This window comes from Chroicocephalus ridibundus, chromosome 12, assembly GCF_963924245.1.
Source record: "Chroicocephalus ridibundus chromosome 12, bChrRid1.1, whole genome shotgun sequence".
In the NCBI taxonomy this organism is placed as follows: domain Eukaryota; kingdom Metazoa; phylum Chordata; class Aves; order Charadriiformes; family Laridae; genus Chroicocephalus; species Chroicocephalus ridibundus.
Window position 1 is genome coordinate 22,775,215 of NC_086295.1, and position 19,195 is coordinate 22,794,409.

The window sequence follows — 19,195 nt, forward strand, 5'->3', positions numbered from 1 at the left end:
GGTCACACGGATAATCAGAGCAATTCTCAGAGACACTCAGAACAAGCTCGACAATTCCCTCCTGGCACTTTCCCTGTAGGAGATACCGCAAGACGTTTCTGTATATTGGGCACAGCGCTCTGCACGGTGTTAGCAGAGACTTTCCCGGGACAGTGAAACCCTATGTCAGAGACACTGAGAAGAAGCCCCAATGTTCCCTCCAGGCACTTTCAGTGTGGGTGCCTTCTCCACGTGGTTCCTGGTTTCACTGCAGCTCTGAAGAGAACGTTAGCAAAGAGGTAACCGGGACAGTGAAAACAGTACTCAAAGACAGGGAGAGCAAGCTCTCTCTTGGCACTTTGGATGTGGGACATACAGCGAGATGTTTGCTGCTTTTGCGTTTGGCTGTTGGGAGATTTACAGCACAAAGAGATCTAGTTGATTTGAAGCAGTTCCGAGAAAGTCTAAACATAATCCCCACTTCTCCCTCCTGGCACTTTCCATGTGGGAGATATAGCAGGATGTATATTGGTTTTGAGGACAACTCAATGGAGAGTGTAGGGAGAAAAGTTCCTGGCTCCTTGAATGCCGTTTCTGGAGACACTGCGATCAATGTGGGAGATATGTCAAGATGTGTGTTGGTTTTGAGGACGGCTCTCTGGAGAGTCTTAGCAAAGAGGTCACACGGATAATCAGAGCAATTCTCAGAGACACTCAGAACAAGCTCGACAATTCCCTCCTGGCACTTTCCCTGTAGGAGATACCGCAAGACGTTTCTGTATATTGGGCACAGCGCTCTGCACGGTGTTAGCAGAGACTTTCCCGGGACAGTGAAACCCTATGTCAGAGACACTGAGAAGAAGCCCCAATGTTCCCTCCAGGCACTTTCAGTGTGGGTGCCTTCTCCACGTGGTTCCTGGTTTCACTGCAGCTCTGAAGAGAACGTTAGCAAAGAGGTAACCGGGACAGTGAAAACAGTACTCAAAGACAGGGAGAGCAAGCTCTCTCTTGGCACTTTGGATGTGGGACATACAGCGAGATGTTTGCTGCTTTTGCGTTTGGCTGTTGGGAGATTTACAGCACAAAGAGATCTAGTTGATTTGAAGCAGTTCCGAGAAAGTCTAAACATAATCCCCACTTCTCCCTCCTGGCACTTTCCATGTGGGAGATATAGCAGGATGTATATTGGTTTTGAGGACAACTCAATGGAGAGTGTAGGGAGAAAAGGTCCTGGCTCCTTGAATGCCGTTTCTGGAGACACTGCGATCAATGTGGGAGATATGTCAAGATGTGTGTTGGTTTTGAGGACGTCTCTCTGGAGAGTCTTAGCAAAGAGGTCACACGGATAATCAGAGCAATTCTCAGAGACACTCAGAACAAGCTCGACAATTCCCTCCTGGCACTTTCCCTGTAGGAGATACCGCAAGACGTTTCTGTATATTGGGCACAGCGCTCTGCACGGTGTTAGCAGAGACTTTCCCGGGACAGTGAAACCCTATGTCAGAGACACTGAGAAGAAGCCCCAATGTTCCCTCCAGGCACTTTCAGTGTGGGTGCCTTCTCCACGTGGTTCCTGGTTTCACTGCAGCTCTGAAGAGAACGTTAGCAAAGAGGTAACCGGGACAGTGAAAACAGTACTCAAAGACAGGGAGAGCAAGCTCTCTCTTGGCACTTTGGATGTGGGACATACAGCGAGATGTTTGCTGCTTTTGCGTTTGGCTGTTGGGAGATTTACAGCACAAAGAGATCTAGTTGATTTGAAGCAGTTCCGAGAAAGTCTAAACATAATCCCCACTTCTCCCTCCTGGCACTTTCCATGTGGGAGATATAGCAGGATGTGTATTGGTTTTGAGGACAACTCAATGGAGAGTGTAGGGAGAAAAGGTCCTGGCTCCTTGAATGCCGTTTCTGGAGACACTGCGATCAATGTGGGAGATATGTCAAGATGTGTGTTGGTTTTGAGGACGGCTCTCTGGAGAGTCTTAGCAAAGAGGTCACACGGATAATCAGAGCAATTCTCAGAGACACTCAGAACAAGCTCGACAATTCCCTCCAGCCACTTTCCCTGTAGGAGATACCGCAAGACGTTTCTGTATATTGGGCACAGCGCTCTGCACGGTGTTAGCAGAGACTTTCCCGGGACAGTGAAACCCTATGTCAGAGACACTGAGAAGAAGCCCCAATGTTCCCTCCAGGCACTTTCAGTGTGGGTGCCTTCTCCACGTGGTTCCTGCTTTCACTGCAGCTCTGAAGAGAACGTTAGCAAAGAGGTAACCGGGACAGTGAAAACAGTACTCAAAGACAGGGAGAGCAAGCTCTCTCTTGGCACTTTGGATGTGGGCCATACAGCGAGATGTTTGCTGCTTTTGCGTTTGGCTGTTGGGAGATTTACAGCACAAAGAGATCTAGTTGATTTGAAGCAGTTCCGAGAAAGTCTAAACATAATCCCCACTTCTCCCTCCTGGCACTTTCCATGTGGGAGATATAGCAGGATGTATATTGGTTTTGAGGACAACTCAATGGAGAGTGTAGGGAGAAAAGGTCCTGGCTCCTTGAATGCCGTTTCTGGAGACACTGCGATCAATGTGGGAGATATGTCAAGATGTGTGTTGGTTTTGAGGACGTCTCTCTGGAGAGTCTTAGCAAAGAGGTCACACGGATAATCAGAGCAATTCTCAGAGACACTCAGAACAAGCTCGACAATTCCCTCCCGGCACTTTCCCTGTAGGAGATACCGCAAGACGTTTCTGTATATTGGGCACAGCGCTCTGCACGGTGTTAGCAGAGACTTTCCCGGGACAGTGAAACCCTATGTCAGAGACACTGAGAAGAAGCCCCAATGTTCCCTCCAGGCACTTTCAGTGTGGGTGCCTTCTCCACGTGGTTCCTGGTTTCACTGCAGCTCTGAAGAGAACGTTAGCCAAGAGGTAACCGGGACAGTGAAAACAGTACTCAAAGACAGGGAGAGCAAGCTCTCTCTTGGCACTTTGGATGTGGGACATACAGCGAGATGTTTGCTGCTTTTGCGTTTGGCTGTTGGGAGATTTACAGCACAAAGAGATCTAGTTGATTTGAAGCAGTTCCGAGAAAGTCTAAACATAATCCCCACTTCTCCCTCCTGGCACTTTCCATGTGGGAGATATAGCAGGATGTATATTGGTTTTGAGGACAACTCAATGGAGAGTGTAGGGAGAAAAGGTCCTGGCTCCTTGAATGCCGTTTCTGGAGACACTGCGATCAATGTGGGAGATATGTCAAGATGTGTGTTGGTTTTGAGGACGTCTCTCTGGAGAGTCTTAGCAAAGAGGTCACACGGATAATCAGAGCAATTCTCAGAGACACTGAGAACAAGCTCGACAATTCCCTCCTGGCACTTTCCCTGTAGGAGATACCGCAAGACGTTTCTGTATATTGGGCACAGCGCTCTGCACGGTGTTAGCAGAGACTTTCCCGGGACAGTGAAACCCTATGTCAGAGACACTGAGAAGAAGCCCCAATGTTCCCTCCAGGCACTTTCAGTGTGGGTGCCTTCTCCACGTGGTTCCTGGTTTCACTGCAGCTCTGAAGAGAACGTTAGCCAAGAGGTAACCGGGACAGTGAAAACAGTACTCAAAGACAAGGAGAGCAAGCTCTCTCTTGGCACTTTGGATGTGGGACATACAGCGAGATGTTTGCTGCTTTTGCGTTTGGCTGTTGGGAGATTTACAGCACAAAGAGATCTAGTTGATTTGAAGCAGTTCCGAGAAAGTCTAAACATAATCCCCACTTCTCCCTCCTAGCACTTTCCAAGTGGGAGATATAGCAGGATGTATATTGGTTTTGAGGACAACTCAATGGACAGTGTAGGGAGAAAAGGTCCTGGCTCCTTGAATGCCGTTCCTGGAGACACTGCGATCAATGTGGGAGATATGTCAAGATGTGTGTTGGTTTTGAGGACGGCTCTCTGGAGAGTCTTAGCAAAGAGGTCACACGGATAATCAGAGCAATTCTCAGAGACACTCAGAACAAGCTCAACAATTCCCTCCTGGCACTTTCCCTGTAGGAGATACCGCAAGACGTTTCTGTATATTGGGCACAGCGCTCTGCACGGTGTTAGCAGAGACTTTCCCGGGACAGTGAAACCCTATGTCAGAGACACTGAGAAGAAGCCCCAGTGTTCCCTCCAGGCACTTTCAGTGTGGGTGCCTTCTCCACGTGGTTCCTGGTTTCACTGCAGCTCTGAAGAGAACGTTAGCAAAGAGGTAACCGGGACAGTGAAAACAGTACTCAAAGACAGGGAGAGCAAGCTCTCTCTTGGCACTTTGGATGTGGGACATACAGCGAGATGTTTGCTGCTTTTGCGTTTGGCTGTTGGGAGATTTACAGCACAAAGAGATCTAGTTGATTTGAAGCAGTTCCGAGAAAGTCTAAACATAATCCCCACTTCTCCCTCCTAGCACTTTCCAAGTGGGAGATATAGCAGGATGTATATTGGTTTTGAGGACAACTCAATGGACAGTGTAGGGAGAAAAGGTCCTGGCTCCTTGAATGCCGTTCCTGGAGACACTGCGATCAATGTGGGAGATATGTCAAGATGTGTGTTGGTTTTGAGGACGGCTCTCTGGAGAGTCTTAGCAAAGAGGTCACAGGGATAATCAGAGCAATTCTCAGAGACACTCAGAACAAGCTCAACAATTCCCTCCTGGCACTTTCCCTGTAGGAGATACCGCAAGACGTTTCTGTATATTGGGCACAGCGCTCTGCACGGTGTTAGCAGAGACTTTCCCGGGACAGTGAAACCCTATGTCAGAGACACTGAGAAGAAGCCCCAGTGTTCCCTCCAGGCACTTTCAGTGTGGGTGCCTTCTCCACGTGGTTCCTGGTTTCACTGCAGCTCTGAAGAGAACGTTAGCAAAGAGGTAACCGGGACAGTGAAAACAGTACTCAAAGACAGGGAGAGCAAGCTCTCTCTTGGCACTTTGGATGTGGGACATACAGCGAGATGTTTGCTGCTTTTGCGTTTGGCTGTTGGGAGATTTACAGCACAAAGAGATCTAGTTGATTTGAAGCAGTTCCGAGAAAGTCTAAACATAATCCCCACTTCTCCCTCCTGGCACTTTCCATGTGGGAGATATAGCAGGATGTATATTGGTTTTGAGGACAACTCAATGGAGAGTGTAGGGAGAAAAGGTCCTGGCTCCTTGAATGCCGTTTCTGGAGACACTGCGATCAATGTGGGAGATATGTCAAGATGTGTGTTGGTTTTGAGGACGTCTCTCTGGAGAGTCTTAGCAAAGAGGTCACACGGATAATCAGAGCAATTCTCAGAGACACTCAGAACAAGCTCGACAATTCCCTCCTGGCACTTTCCCTGTAGGAGATACCGCAAGACGTTTCTGTATATTGGGCACAGCGCTCTGCACGGTGTTAGCAGAGACTTTCCCGGGACAGTGAAACCCTATGTCAGAGACACTGAGAAGAAGCCCCAATGTTCCCTCCAGGCACTTTCAGTGTGGGTGCCTTCTCCACGTGGTTCCTGGTTTCACTGCAGCTCTGAAGAGAACGTTAGCCAAGAGGTAACCGGGACAGTGAAAACAGTACTCAAAGACAGGGAGAGCAAGCTCTCTCTTGGCACTTTGGATGTGGGACATACAGCGAGATGTTTGCTGCTTTTGCGTTTGGCTGTTGGGAGATTTACAGCACAAAGAGATCTAGTTGATTTGAAGCAGTTCCGAGAAAGTCTAAACATAATCCCCACTTCTCCCTCCTAGCACTTTCCAAGTGGGAGATATAGCAGGATGTATATTGGTTTTGAGGACAACTCAATGGACAGTGTAGGGAGAAAAGGTCCTGGCTCCTTGAATGCCGTTCCTGGAGACACTGCGATCAATGTGGGAGATATGTCAAGATGTGTGTTGGTTTTGAGGACGGCTCTCTGGAGAGTCTTAGCAAAGAGGTCACACGGATAATCAGAGCAATTCTCAGAGACACTCAGAACAAGCTCAACAATTCCCTCCTGGCACTTTCCCTGTAGGAGATACCGCAAGACGTTTCTGTATATTGGGCACAGCGCTCTGCACGGTGTTAGCAGAGACTTTCCCGGGACAGTGAAACCCTATGTCAGAGACACTGAGAAGAAGCCCCAGTGTTCCCTCCAGGCACTTTCAGTGTGGGTGCCTTCTCCACGTGGTTCCTGGTTTCACTGCAGCTCTGAAGAGAACGTTAGCAAAGAGGTAACCGGGACAGTGAAAACAGTACTCAAAGACAGGGAGAGCAAGCTCTCTCTTGGCACTTTGGATGTGGGACATACAGCGAGATGTTTGCTGCTTTTGCGTTTGGCTGTTGGGAGATTTACAGCACAAAGAGATCTAGTTGATTTGAAGCAGTTCCGAGAAAGTCTAAACATAATCCCCACTTCTCCCTCCTAGCAGTTTCCAAGTGGGAGATATAGCAGGATGTATATTGGTTTTGAGGACAACTCAATGGACAGTGTAGGGAGAAAAGGTCCTGGCTCCTTGAATGCCGTTCCTGGAGACACTGCGATCAATGTGGGAGATATGTCAAGATGTGTGTTGGTTTTGAGGACGGCTCTCTGGAGAGTCTTAGCAAAGAGGTCACACGGATAATCAGAGCAATTCTCAGAGACACTCAGAACAAGCTCAACAATTCCCTCCTGGCACTTTCCCTGTAGGAGATACCGCAAGACGTTTCTGTATATTGGGCACAGCGCTCTGCACGGTGTTAGCAGAGACTTTCCCGGGACAGTGAAACCCTATGTCAGAGACACTGAGAAGAAGCCCCAGTGTTCCCTCCAGGCACTTTCAGTGTGGGTGCCTTCTCCACGTGGTTCCTGGTTTCACTGCAGCTCTGAAGAGAACGTTAGCCAAGAGGTAACCGGGACAGTGAAAACAGTACTCAAAGACAGGGAGAGCAAGCTCTCTCTTGGCACTTTGGATGTGGGACATACAGCGAGATGTTTGCTGCTTTTGCGTTTGGCTGTTGGGAGATTTACAGCACAAAGAGATCTAGTTGATTTGAAGCAGTTCCGAGAAAGTCTAAACATAATCCCCACTTCTCCCTCCTGGCACTTTCCATGTGGGAGATATAGCAGGATGTATATTGGTTTTGAGGACAACTCAATGGAGAGTGTAGGGAGAAAAGGTCCTGGCTCCTTGAATGCCGTTTCTGGAGACACTGCGATCAATGTGGGAGATATGTCAAGATGTGTGTTGGTTTTGAGGACGTCTCTCTGGAGAGTCTTAGCAAAGAGGTCACACGGATAATCAGAGCAATTCTCAGAGACACTGAGAACAAGCTCGACAATTCCCTCCTGGCACTTTCCCTGTAGGAGATACCCCAAGACGTTTCTGTATATTGGGCACAGCGCTCTGCACGGTGTTAGCAGAGACTTTCCCGGGACAGTGAAACCCTATGTCAGAGACACTGAGAAGAAGCCCCAATGTTCCCTCCAGGCACTTTCAGTGTGGGTGCCTTCTCCACGTGGTTCCTGGTTTCACTGCAGCTCTGAAGAGAACGTTAGCAAAGAGGTAACCGGGACAGTGAAAACAGTACTCAAAGACAGGGAGAGCAAGCTCTCTCTTGGCACTTTGGATGTGGGACATACAGCGAGATGTTTGCTGCTTTTGCGTTTGGCTGTTGGGAGATTTACAGCACAAAGAGATCTAGTTGATTTGAAGCAGTTCCGAGAAAGTCTAAACATAATCCCCACTTCTCCCTCCTGGCACTTTCCATGTGGGAGATATAGCAGGATGTATATTGGTTTTGAGGACAACTCAATGGAGAGTGTAGGGAGAAAAGGTCCTGGCTCCTTGAATGCCGTTTCTGGAGACACTGCGATCAATGTGGGAGATATGTCAAGATGTGTGTTGGTTTTGAGGACGTCTCTCTGGAGAGTCTTAGCAAAGAGGTCACACGGATAATCAGAGCAATTCTCAGAGACACTCAGAACAAGCTCGACAATTCCCTCCAGCCACTTTCCCTGTAGGAGATACCGCAAGACGTTTCTGTATATTGGGCACAGCGCTCTGCACGGTGTTAGCAGAGACTTTCCCGGGACAGTGAAACCCTATGTCAGAGACACTGAGAAGAAGCCCCAATGTTCCCTCCAGGCACTTTCAGTGTGGGTGCCTTCTCCACGTGGTTCCTGGTTTCACTGCAGCTCTGAAGAGAACGTTAGCCAAGAGGTAACCGGGACAGTGAAAACAGTACTCAAAGACAGGGAGAGCAAGCTCTCTCTTGGCACTTTGGATGTGGGACATACAGCGAGATGTTTGCTGCTTTTGCGTTTGGCTGTTGGGAGATTTACAGCACAAAGAGATCTAGTTGATTTGAAGCAGTTCCGAGAAAGTCTAAACATAATCCCCACTTCTCCCTCCTGGCACTTTCCATGTGGGAGATATAGCAGGATGTATATTGGTTTTGAGGACAACTCAATGGAGAGTGTAGGGAGAAAAGGTCCTGGCTCCTTGAATGCCGTTTCTGGAGACACTGCGATCAATGTGGGAGATATGTCAAGATGTGTGTTGGTTTTGAGGACGGCTCTCTGGAGAGTCTTAGCAAAGAGGTCACACGGATAATCAGAGCAATTCTCAGAGACACTCAGAACAAGCTCGACAATTCCCTCCTGGCACTTTCCCTGTAGGAGATACCGCAAGACGTTTCTGTATATTGGGCACAGCGCTCTGCACGGTGTTAGCAGAGACTTTCCCGGGACAGTGAAACCCTATGTCAGAGACACTGAGAAGAAGCCCCAATGTTCCCTCCAGGCACTTTCAGTGTGGGTGCCTTCTCCACGTGGTTCCTGGTTTCACTGCAGCTCTGAAGAGAACGTTAGCCAAGAGGTAACCGGGACAGTGAAAACAGTACTCAAAGACAGGGAGAGCAAGCTCTCTCTTGGCACTTTGGATGTGGGACATACAGCGAGATGTTTGCTGCTTTTGCGTTTGGCTGTTGGGAGATTTACAGCACAAAGAGATCTAGTTGATTTGAAGCAGTTCCGAGAAAGTCTAAACATAATCCCCACTTCTCCCTCCTAGCAGTTTCCAAGTGGGAGATATAGCAGGATGTATATTGGTTTTGAGGACAACTCAATGGAGAGTGTAGGGAGAAAAGGTCCTGGCTCCTTGAATGCCGTTCCTGGAGACACTGCGATCAATGTGGGAGATATGTCAAGATGTGTGTTGGTTTTGAGGACGGCTCTCTGGAGAGTCTTAGCAAAGAGGTCACAGGGATAATCAGAGCAATTCTCAGAGACACTCAGAACAAGCTCAACAATTCCCTCCTGGCACTTTCCCTGTAGGAGATACCGCAAGACGTTTCTGTATATTGGGCACAGCGCTCTGCACGGTGTTAGCAGAGACTTTCCCGGGACAGTGAAACCCTATGTCAGAGACACTGAGAAGAAGCCCCAGTGTTCCCTCCAGGCACTTTCAGTGTGGGTGCCTTCTCCACGTGGTTCCTGGTTTCACTGCAGCTCTGAAGAGAACGTTAGCAAAGAGGTAACCGGGACAGTGAAAACAGTACTCAAAGACAGGGAGAGCAAGCTCTCTCTTGGCACTTTGGATGTGGGACATACAGCGAGATGTTTGCTGCTTTTGCGTTTGGCTGTTGGGAGATTTACAGCACAAAGAGATCTAGTTGATTTGAAGCAGTTCCGAGAAAGTCTAAACATAATCCCCACTTCTCCCTCCTGGCACTTTCCATGTGGGAGATATAGCAGGATGTATATTGGTTTTGAGGACAACTCAATGGAGAGTGTAGGGAGAAAAGGTCCTGGCTCCTTGAATGCCGTTTCTGGAGACACTGCGATCAATGTGGGAGATATGTCAAGATGTGTGTTGGTTTTGAGGACGTCTCTCTGGAGAGTCTTAGCAAAGAGGTCACAGGGATAATCAGAGCAATTCTCAGAGACACTCAGAACAAGCTCGACAATTCCCTCCTGGCACTTTCCCTGTAGGAGATACCGCAAGACGTTTCTGTATATTGGGCACAGCGCTCTGCACGGTGTTAGCAGAGACTTTCCCGGGACAGTGAAACCCTATGTCAGAGACACTGAGAAGAAGCCCCAATGTTCCCTCCAGGCACTTTCAGTGTGGGTGCCTTCTCCACGTGGTTCCTGGTTTCACTGCAGCTCTGAAGAGAACGTTAGCCAAGAGGTAACCGGGACAGTGAAAACAGTACTCAAAGACAGGGAGAGCAAGCTCTCTCTTGGCACTTTGGATGTGGGCCATACAGCGAGATGTTTGCTGCTTTTGCGTTTGGCTGTTGGGAGATTTACAGCACAAAGAGATCTAGTTGATTTGAAGCAGTTCCGAGAAAGTCTAAACATAATCCCCACTTCTCCCTCCTGGCACTTTCCATGTGGGAGATATAGCAGGATGTATATTGGTTTTGAGGACAACTCAATGGAGAGTGTAGGGAGAAAAGGTCCTGGCTCCTTGAATGCCGTTTCTGGAGACACTGCGATCAATGTGGGAGATATGTCAAGATGTGTGTTGGTTTTGAGGACGTCTCTCTGGAGAGTCTTAGCAAAGAGGTCACAGGGATAATCAGAGCAATTCTCAGAGACACTCAGAACAAGCTCGACAATTCCCTCCTGGCACTTTCCCTGTAGGAGATACCGCAAGACGTTTCTGTATATTGGGCACAGCGCTCTGCACGGTGTTAGCAGAGACTTTCCCGGGACAGTGAAACCCTATGTCAGAGACACTGAGAAGAAGCCCCAATGTTCCCTCCAGGCACTTTCAGTGTGGGTGCCTTCTCCACGTGGTTCCTGGTTTCACTGCAGCTCTGAAGAGAACGTTAGCCAAGAGGTAACCGGGACAGTGAAAACAGTACTCAAAGACAGGGAGAGCAAGCTCTCTCTTGGCACTTTGGATGTGGGACATACAGCGAGATGTTTGCTGCTTTTGCGTTTGGCTGTTGGGAGATTTACAGCACAAAGAGATCTAGTTGATTTGAAGCAGTTCCGAGAAAGTCTAAACATAATCCCCACTTCTCCCTCCTGGCACTTTCCATGTGGGAGATATAGCAGGATGTATATTGGTTTTGAGGACAACTCAATGGAGAGTGTAGGGAGAAAAGGTCCTGGCTCCTTGAATGCCGTTTCTGGAGACACTGCGATCAATGTGGGAGATATGTCAAGATGTGTGTTGGTTTTGAGGACGGCTCTCTGGAGAGTCTTAGCAAAGAGTTCACACGGATAATCAGAGCAATTCTCAGAGACACTCAGAACAAGCTCGACAATTCCCTCCTGGCACTTTCCCTGTAGGAGATACCGCAAGACGTTTCTGTATATTGGGCACAGCGCTCTGCACGGTGTTAGCAGAGACTTTCCCGGGACAGTGAAACCCTATGTCAGAGACACTGAGAAGAAGCCCCAATGTTCCCTCCAGGCACTTTCAGTGTGGGTGCCTTCTCCACGTGGTTCCTGGTTTCACTGCAGCTCTGAAGAGAACGTTAGCCAAGAGGTAACCGGGACAGTGAAAACAGTACTCAAAGACAGGGAGAGCAAGCTCTCTCTTGGCACTTTGGATGTGGGACATACAGCGAGATGTTTGCTGCTTTTGCGTTTGGCTGTTGGGAGATTTACAGCACAAAGAGATCTAGTTGATTTGAAGCAGTTCCGAGAAAGTCTAAACATAATCCCCACTTCTCCCTCCTGGCACTTTCCATGTGGGAGATATAGCAGGATGTATATTGGTTTTGAGGACAACTCAATGGAGAGTGTAGGGAGAAAAGGTCCTGGCTCCTTGAATGCCGTTTCTGGAGACACTGCGATCAATGTGGGAGATATGTCAAGATGTGTGTTGGTTTTGAGGACGTCTCTCTGGAGAGTCTTAGCAAAGAGGTCACACGGATAATCAGAGCAATTCTCAGAGACACTCAGAACAAGCTCGACAATTCCCTCCAGCCACTTTCCCTGTAGGAGATACCGCAAGACGTTTCTGTATATTGGGCACAGCGCTCTGCACGGTGTTAGCAGAGACTTTCCCGGGACAGTGAAACCCTATGTCAGAGACACTGAGAAGAAGCCCCAATGTTCCCTCCAGGCACTTTCAGTGTGGGTGCCTTCTCCACGTGGTTCCTGGTTTCACTGCAGCTCTGAAGAGAACGTTAGCCAAGAGGTAACCGGGACAGTGAAAACAGTACTCAAAGACAGGGAGAGCAAGCTCTCTCTTGGCACTTTGGATGTGGGACATACAGCGAGATGTTTGCTGCTTTTGCGTTTGGCTGTTGGGAGATTTACAGCACAAAGAGATCTAGTTGATTTGAAGCAGTTCCGAGAAAGTCTAAACATAATCCCCACTTCTCCCTCCTGGCACTTTCCATGTGGGAGATATAGCAGGATGTATATTGGTTTTGAGGACAACTCAATGGAGAGTGTAGGGAGAAAAGGTCCTGGCTCCTTGAATGCCGTTTCTGGAGACACTGCGATCAATGTGGGAGATATGTCAAGATGTGTGTTGGTTTTGAGGACGGCTCTCTGGAGAGTCTTAGCAAAGAGGTCACACGGATAATCAGAGCAATTCTCAGAGACACTCAGAACAAGCTCGACAATTCCCTCCTGGCACTTTCCCTGTAGGAGATACCGCAAGACGTTTCTGTATATTGGGCACAGCGCTCTGCACGGTGTTAGCAGAGACTTTCCCGGGACAGTGAAACCCTATGTCAGAGACACTGAGAAGAAGCCCCAATGTTCCCTCCAGGCACTTTCAGTGTGGGTGCCTTCTCCACGTGGTTCCTGGTTTCACTGCAGCTCTGAAGAGAACGTTAGCCAAGAGGTAACCGGGACAGTGAAAACAGTACTCAAAGACAGGGAGAGCAAGCTCTCTCTTGGCACTTTGGATGTGGGACATACAGCGAGATGTTTGCTGCTTTTGCGTTTGGCTGTTGGGAGATTTACAGCACAAAGAGATCTAGTTGATTTGAAGCAGTTCCGAGAAAGTCTAAACATAATCCCCACTTCTCCCTCCTAGCAGTTTCCAAGTGGGAGATATAGCAGGATGTATATTGGTTTTGAGGACAACTCAATGGACAGTGTAGGGAGAAAAGGTCCTGGCTCCTTGAATGCCGTTCCTGGAGACACTGCGATCAATGTGGGAGATATGTCAAGATGTGTGTTGGTTTTGAGGACGTCTCTCTGGAGAGTCTTAGCAAAGAGGTCACAGGGATAATCAGAGCAATTCTCAGAGACACTCAGAACAAGCTCGACAATTCCCTCCTGGCACTTTCCCTGTAGGAGATACCGCAAGACGTTTCTGTATATTGGGCACAGCGCTCTGCACGGTGTTAGCAGAGACTTTCCCGGGACAGTGAAACCCTATGTCAGAGACACTGAGAAGAAGCCCCAATGTTCCCTCCAGGCACTTTCAGTGTGGGTGCCTTCTCCACGTGGTTCCTGGTTTCACTGCAGCTCTGAAGAGAACGTTAGCAAAGAGGTAACCGGGACAGTGAAAACAGTACTCAAAGACAGGGAGAGCAAGCTCTCTCTTGGCACTTTGGATGTGGGCCATACAGCGAGATGTTTGCTGCTTTTGCGTTTGGCTGTTGGGAGATTTACAGCACAAAGAGATCTAGTTGATTTGAAGCAGTTCCGAGAAAGTCTAAACATAATCCCCACTTCTCCCTCCTGGCACTTTCCATGTGGGAGATATAGCAGGATGTATATTGGTTTTGAGGACAACTCAATGGAGAGTGTAGGGAGAAAAGGTCCTGGCTCCTTGAATGCCGTTTCTGGAGACACTGCGATCAATGTGGGAGATATGTCAAGATGTGTGTTGGTTTTGAGGACGTCTCTCTGGAGAGTCTTAGCAAAGAGGTCACACGGATAATCAGAGCAATTCTCAGAGACACTCAGAACAAGCTCGACAATTCCCTCCAGCCACTTTCCCTGTAGGAGATACCGCAAGACGTTTCTGTATATTGGGCACAGCGCTCTGCACGGTGTTAGCAGAGACTTTCCCGGGACAGTGAAACCCTATGTCAGAGACACTGAGAAGAAGCCCCAATGTTCCCTCCAGGCACTTTCAGTGTGGGTGCCTTCTCCACGTGGTTCCTGGTTTCACTGCAGCTCTGAAGAGAACGTTAGCCAAGAGGTAACCGGGACAGTGAAAACAGTACTCAAAGACAGGGAGAGCAAGCTCTCTCTTGGCACTTTGGATGTGGGACATACAGCGAGATGTTTGCTGCTTTTGCGTTTGGCTGTTGGGAGATTTACAGCACAAAGAGATCTAGTTGATTTGAAGCAGTTCCGAGAAAGTCTAAACATAATCCCCACTTCTCCCTCCTGGCACTTTCCATGTGGGAGATATAGCAGGATGTATATTGGTTTTGAGGACAACTCAATGGAGAGTGTAGGGAGAAAAGGTCCTGGCTCCTTGAATGCCGTTTCTGGAGACACTGCGATCAATGTGGGAGATATGTCAAGATGTGTGTTGGTTTTGAGGACGGCTCTCTGGAGAGTCTTAGCAAAGAGGTCACACGGATAATCAGAGCAATTCTCAGAGACACTCAGAACAAGCTCGACAATTCCCTCCTGGCACTTTCCCTGTAGGAGATACCGCAAGACGTTTCTGTATATTGGGCACAGCGCTCTGCACGGTGTTAGCAGAGACTTTCCCGGGACAGTGAAACCCTATGTCAGAGACACTGAGAAGAAGCCCCAATGTTCCCTCCAGGCACTTTCAGTGTGGGTGCCTTCTCCACGTGGTTCCTGGTTTCACTGCAGCTCTGAAGAGAACGTTAGCAAAGAGGTAACCGGGACAGTGAAAACAGTACTCAAAGACAGGGAGAGCAAGCTCTCTCTTGGCACTTTGGATGTGGGACATACAGCGAGATGTTTGCTGCTTTTGCGTTTGGCTGTTGGGAGATTTACAGCACAAAGAGATCTAGTTGATTTGAAGCAGTTCCGAGAAAGTCTAAACATAATCCCCACTTCTCCCTCCTGGCACTTTCCATGTGGGAGATATAGCAGGATGTATATTGGTTTTGAGGACAACTCAATGGAGAGTGTAGGGAGAAAAGGTCCTGGCTCCTTGAATGCCGTTTCTGGAGACACTGCGATCAATGTGGGAGATATGTCAAGATGTGTGTTGGTTTTGAGGACGGCTCTCTGGAGAGTCTTAGCAAAGAGGTCACACGGATAATCAGAGCAATTCTCAGAGACACTGAGAACAAGCTCGACAAATCCCTCCAGCCACTTTCCCTGTAGGAGATACCGCAAGACGTTTCTGTATATTGGGCACAGCGCTCTGCACGGTGTTAGCAGAGACTTTCTTGGGACAGTGAAACCCTATGTCAGAGACACTGAGAAGAAGCCCCAATGTTCCCTCCAGGCACTTTCAGTGTGGGTGCCTTCTCCACGTGGTTCCTGGTTTCACTGCAGCTCTGAAGAGAACGTTAGCCAAGAGGTAACCGGGACAGTGAAAACAGTACTCAAAGACAGGGAGAGCAAGCTCTCTCTTGGCACTTTGGATGTGGGACATACAGCGAGATGTTTGCTGCTTTTGCGTTTGGCTGTTGGGAGATTTACAGCACAAAGAGATCTAGTTGATTTGAAGCAGTTCCGAGAAAGTCTAAACATAATCCCCACTTCTCCCTCCTGGCACTTTCCATGTGGGAGATATAGCAGGATGTATATTGGTTTTGAGGACAACTCAATGGAGAGTGTAGGGAGAAAAGGTCCTGGCTCCTTGAATGCCGTTTCTGGAGACACTGCGATCAATGTGGGAGATATGTCAAGATGTGTGTTGGTTTTGAGGACGTCTCTCTGGAGAGTCTTAGCAAAGAGGTCACACGGATAATCAGAGCAATTCTCAGAGACACTGAGAACAAGCTCGACAATTCCCTCCTGGCACTTTCCCTGTAGGAGATACCGCAAGACGTTTCTGTATATTGGGCACAGCGCTCTGCACGGTGTTAGCAGAGACTTTCCCGGGACAGTGAAACCCTATGTCAGAGACACTGAGAAGAAGCCCCAATGTTCCCTCCAGGCACTTTCAGTGTGGGTGCCTTCTCCACGTGGTTCCTGGTTTCACTGCAGCTCTGAAGAGAACGTTAGCAAAGAGGTAACCGGGACAGTGAAAACAGTACTCAAAGACAGGGAGAGCAAGCTCTCTCTTGGCACTTTGGATGTGGGACATACAGCGAGATGTTTGCTGCTTTTGCGTTTGGCTGTTGGGAGATTTACAGCACAAAGAGATCTAGTTGATTTGAAGCAGTTCCGAGAAAGTCTAAACATAATCCCCACTTCTCCCTCCTGGCACTTTCCATGTGGGAGATATAGCAGGATGTATATTGGTTTTGAGGACAACTCAATGGAGAGTGTAGGGAGAAAAGGTCCTGGCTCCTTGAATGCCGTTCCTGGAGACACTGCGATCAATGTGGGAGATATGTCAAGATGTGTGTTGGTTTTGAGGACGGCTCTCTGGAGAGTCTTAGCAAAGAGGTCACACGGATAATCAGAGCAATTCTCAGAGACACTCAGAACAAGCTCAACAATTCCCTCCTGGCACTTTCCCTGTAGGAGATACCGCAAGACGTTTCTGTATATTGGGCACAGCGCTCTGCACGGTGTTAGCAGAGACTTTCCCGGGACAGTGAAACCCTATGTCAGAGACACTGAGAAGAAGCCCCAGTGTTCCCTCCAGGCACTTTCAGTGTGGGTGCCTTCTCCACGTGGTTCCTGGTTTCACTGCAGCTCTGAAGAGAACGTTAGCAAAGAGGTAACCGGGACAGTGAAAACAGTACTCAAAGACAGGGAGAGCAAGCTCTCTCTTGGCACTTTGGATGTGGGACATACAGCGAGATGTTTGCTGCTTTTGCGTTTGGCTGTTGGGAGATTTACAGCACAAAGAGATCTAGTTGATTTGAAGCAGTTCCGAGAAAGTCTAAACATAATCCCCACTTCTCCCTCCTGGCACTTTCCATGTGGGAGATATAGCAGGATGTATATTGGTTTTGAGGACAACTCAATGGAGAGTGTAGGGAGAAAAGGTCCTGGCTCCTTGAATGCCGTTTCTGGAGACACTGCGATCAATGTGGGAGATATGTCAAGATGTGTGTTGGTTTTGAGGACGGCTCTCTGGAGAGTCTTAGCAAAGAGGTCACACGGATAATCAGAGCAATTCTCAGAGACACTCAGAACAAGCTCGACAATTCCCTCCTGGCACTTTCCCTGTAGGAGATACCGCAAGACGTTTCTGTATATTGGGCACAGCGCTCTGCACGGTGTTAGCAGAGACTTTCCCGGGACAGTGAAACCCTATGTCAGAGACACTGAGAAGAAGCCCCAATGTTCCCTCCAGGCACTTTCAGTGTGGGTGCCTTCTCCACGTGGTTCCTGGTTTCACTGCAGCTCTGAAGAGAACGTTAGCAAAGAGGTAACCGGGACAGTGAAAACAGTACTCAAAGACAGGGAGAGCAAGCTCTCTCTTGGCACTTTGGATGTGGGACATACAGCGAGATGTTTGCTGCTTTTGCGTTTGGCTGTTGGGAGATTTACAGCACAAAGAGATCTAGTTGATTTGAAGCAGTTCCGAGAAAGTCTAAACATAATCCCCACTTCTCCCTCCTGGCACTTTCCATGTGGGAGATATAGCAGGATGTATATTGGTTTTGAGGACAACTCAATGGAGAGTGTAAGGAGAAAAGGTCCTGGCTCCTTGAATGCCGTTTCTGGAGACACTGCGATCAATGTGGGAGATATGTCAAGATGTGTGTTGGTTTTGAGGACGGCTCTCTGGAGAGTCTTAGCAAAGAGGTCACACGGATAATCAGAGCAATTCTCAGAGACACTCAGAACAAGCTCGACAAATCCCTCCAGCCACTTTCCCTGTAGGAGATACCGCAAGACGTTTCTGTATATTGGGCACAGCGCTCTGCACGGTGTTAGCAGAGACTTTCTTGGGACAGTGAAACCCTATGTCAGAGACACTGAGAAGAAGCCCCAATGTTCCCTCCAGGCACTTTCAGTGTGGGTGCCTTCTCCACGTGGTTCCTGGTTTCACTGCAGCTCTGAAGAGAACGTTAGCCAAGAGGTAACCGGGACAGTGAAAACAGTACTCAAAGACAGGGAGAGCAAGCTCTCTCTTGGCACTTTGGATGTGGGACATACAGCGAGATGTTTGCTGCTTTTGCGTTTGGCTGTTGGGAGATTTACAGCACAAAGAGATCTAGTTGATTTGAAGCAGTTCCGAGAAAGTCTAAACATAATCCCCACTTCTCCCTCCTGGCACTTTCCATGTGGGAGATATAGCAGGATGTATATTGGTTTTGAGGACAACTCAATGGAGAGTGTAGGGAGAAAAGGTCCTGGCTCCTTGAATGCCGTTTCTGGAGACACTGCGATCAATGTGGGAGATATGTCAAGATGTGTGTTGGTTTTGAGGACGGCTCTCTGGAGAGTCTTAGCAAAGAGGTCACACGGATAATCAGAGCAATTCTCAGAGACACTCAGAACAAGCTCGACAATTCCCTCCAGCCACTTTCCCTGTAGGAGATACCGCAAGACGTTTCTGTATATTGGGCACAGCGCTCTGCACGGTGTTAGCAGAGACTTTCCCGGGACAGTGAAACCCTATGTCAGAGACACTGAGAAGAAGCCCCAATGTTCCCTCCAGGCACTTTCAGTGTGGGTGCCTTCTCCACGTGGTTCCTGGTTTCACTGCAGCTCTGAAGAGAACGTTAGCCAAGAGGTAACCGGGACAGTGAAAACAGTACTCAAAGACAGGGAGAGCAAGCTCTCTCTTGGCACTTTGGATGTGGGACATACAGCGAGATGTTTGCTGCTTTTGCGTTTGGCTGTTGGGAGATTTACAGCACAAAGAGATCTAGTTGATTTGAAGCAGTTCCGAGAAAGTCTAAACATAATCCCCACTTCTCCCTCCTGGCACTTTCCATGTGGGAGATATAGCAGGATGTATATTGGTTTTGAGGACAACTCAATGGAGAGTGTAGGGAGAAAAGGTCCTGGCTCCTTGAATGCCGTTTCTGGAGACACTGCGATCAATGTGGGAGATATGTCAAGATGTGTGTTGGTTTTGAGGACGTCTCTCTGGAGAGTCTTAGCAAAGAGGTCACACGGATAATCAGAGCAATTCTCAGAGACACTCAGAACAAGCTCGACAATTCCCTCCAGCCACTTTCCCTGTAGGAGATACCGCAAGACGTTTCTGTATATTGGGCACAGCGCTCTGCACGGTGTTAGCAGAGACTT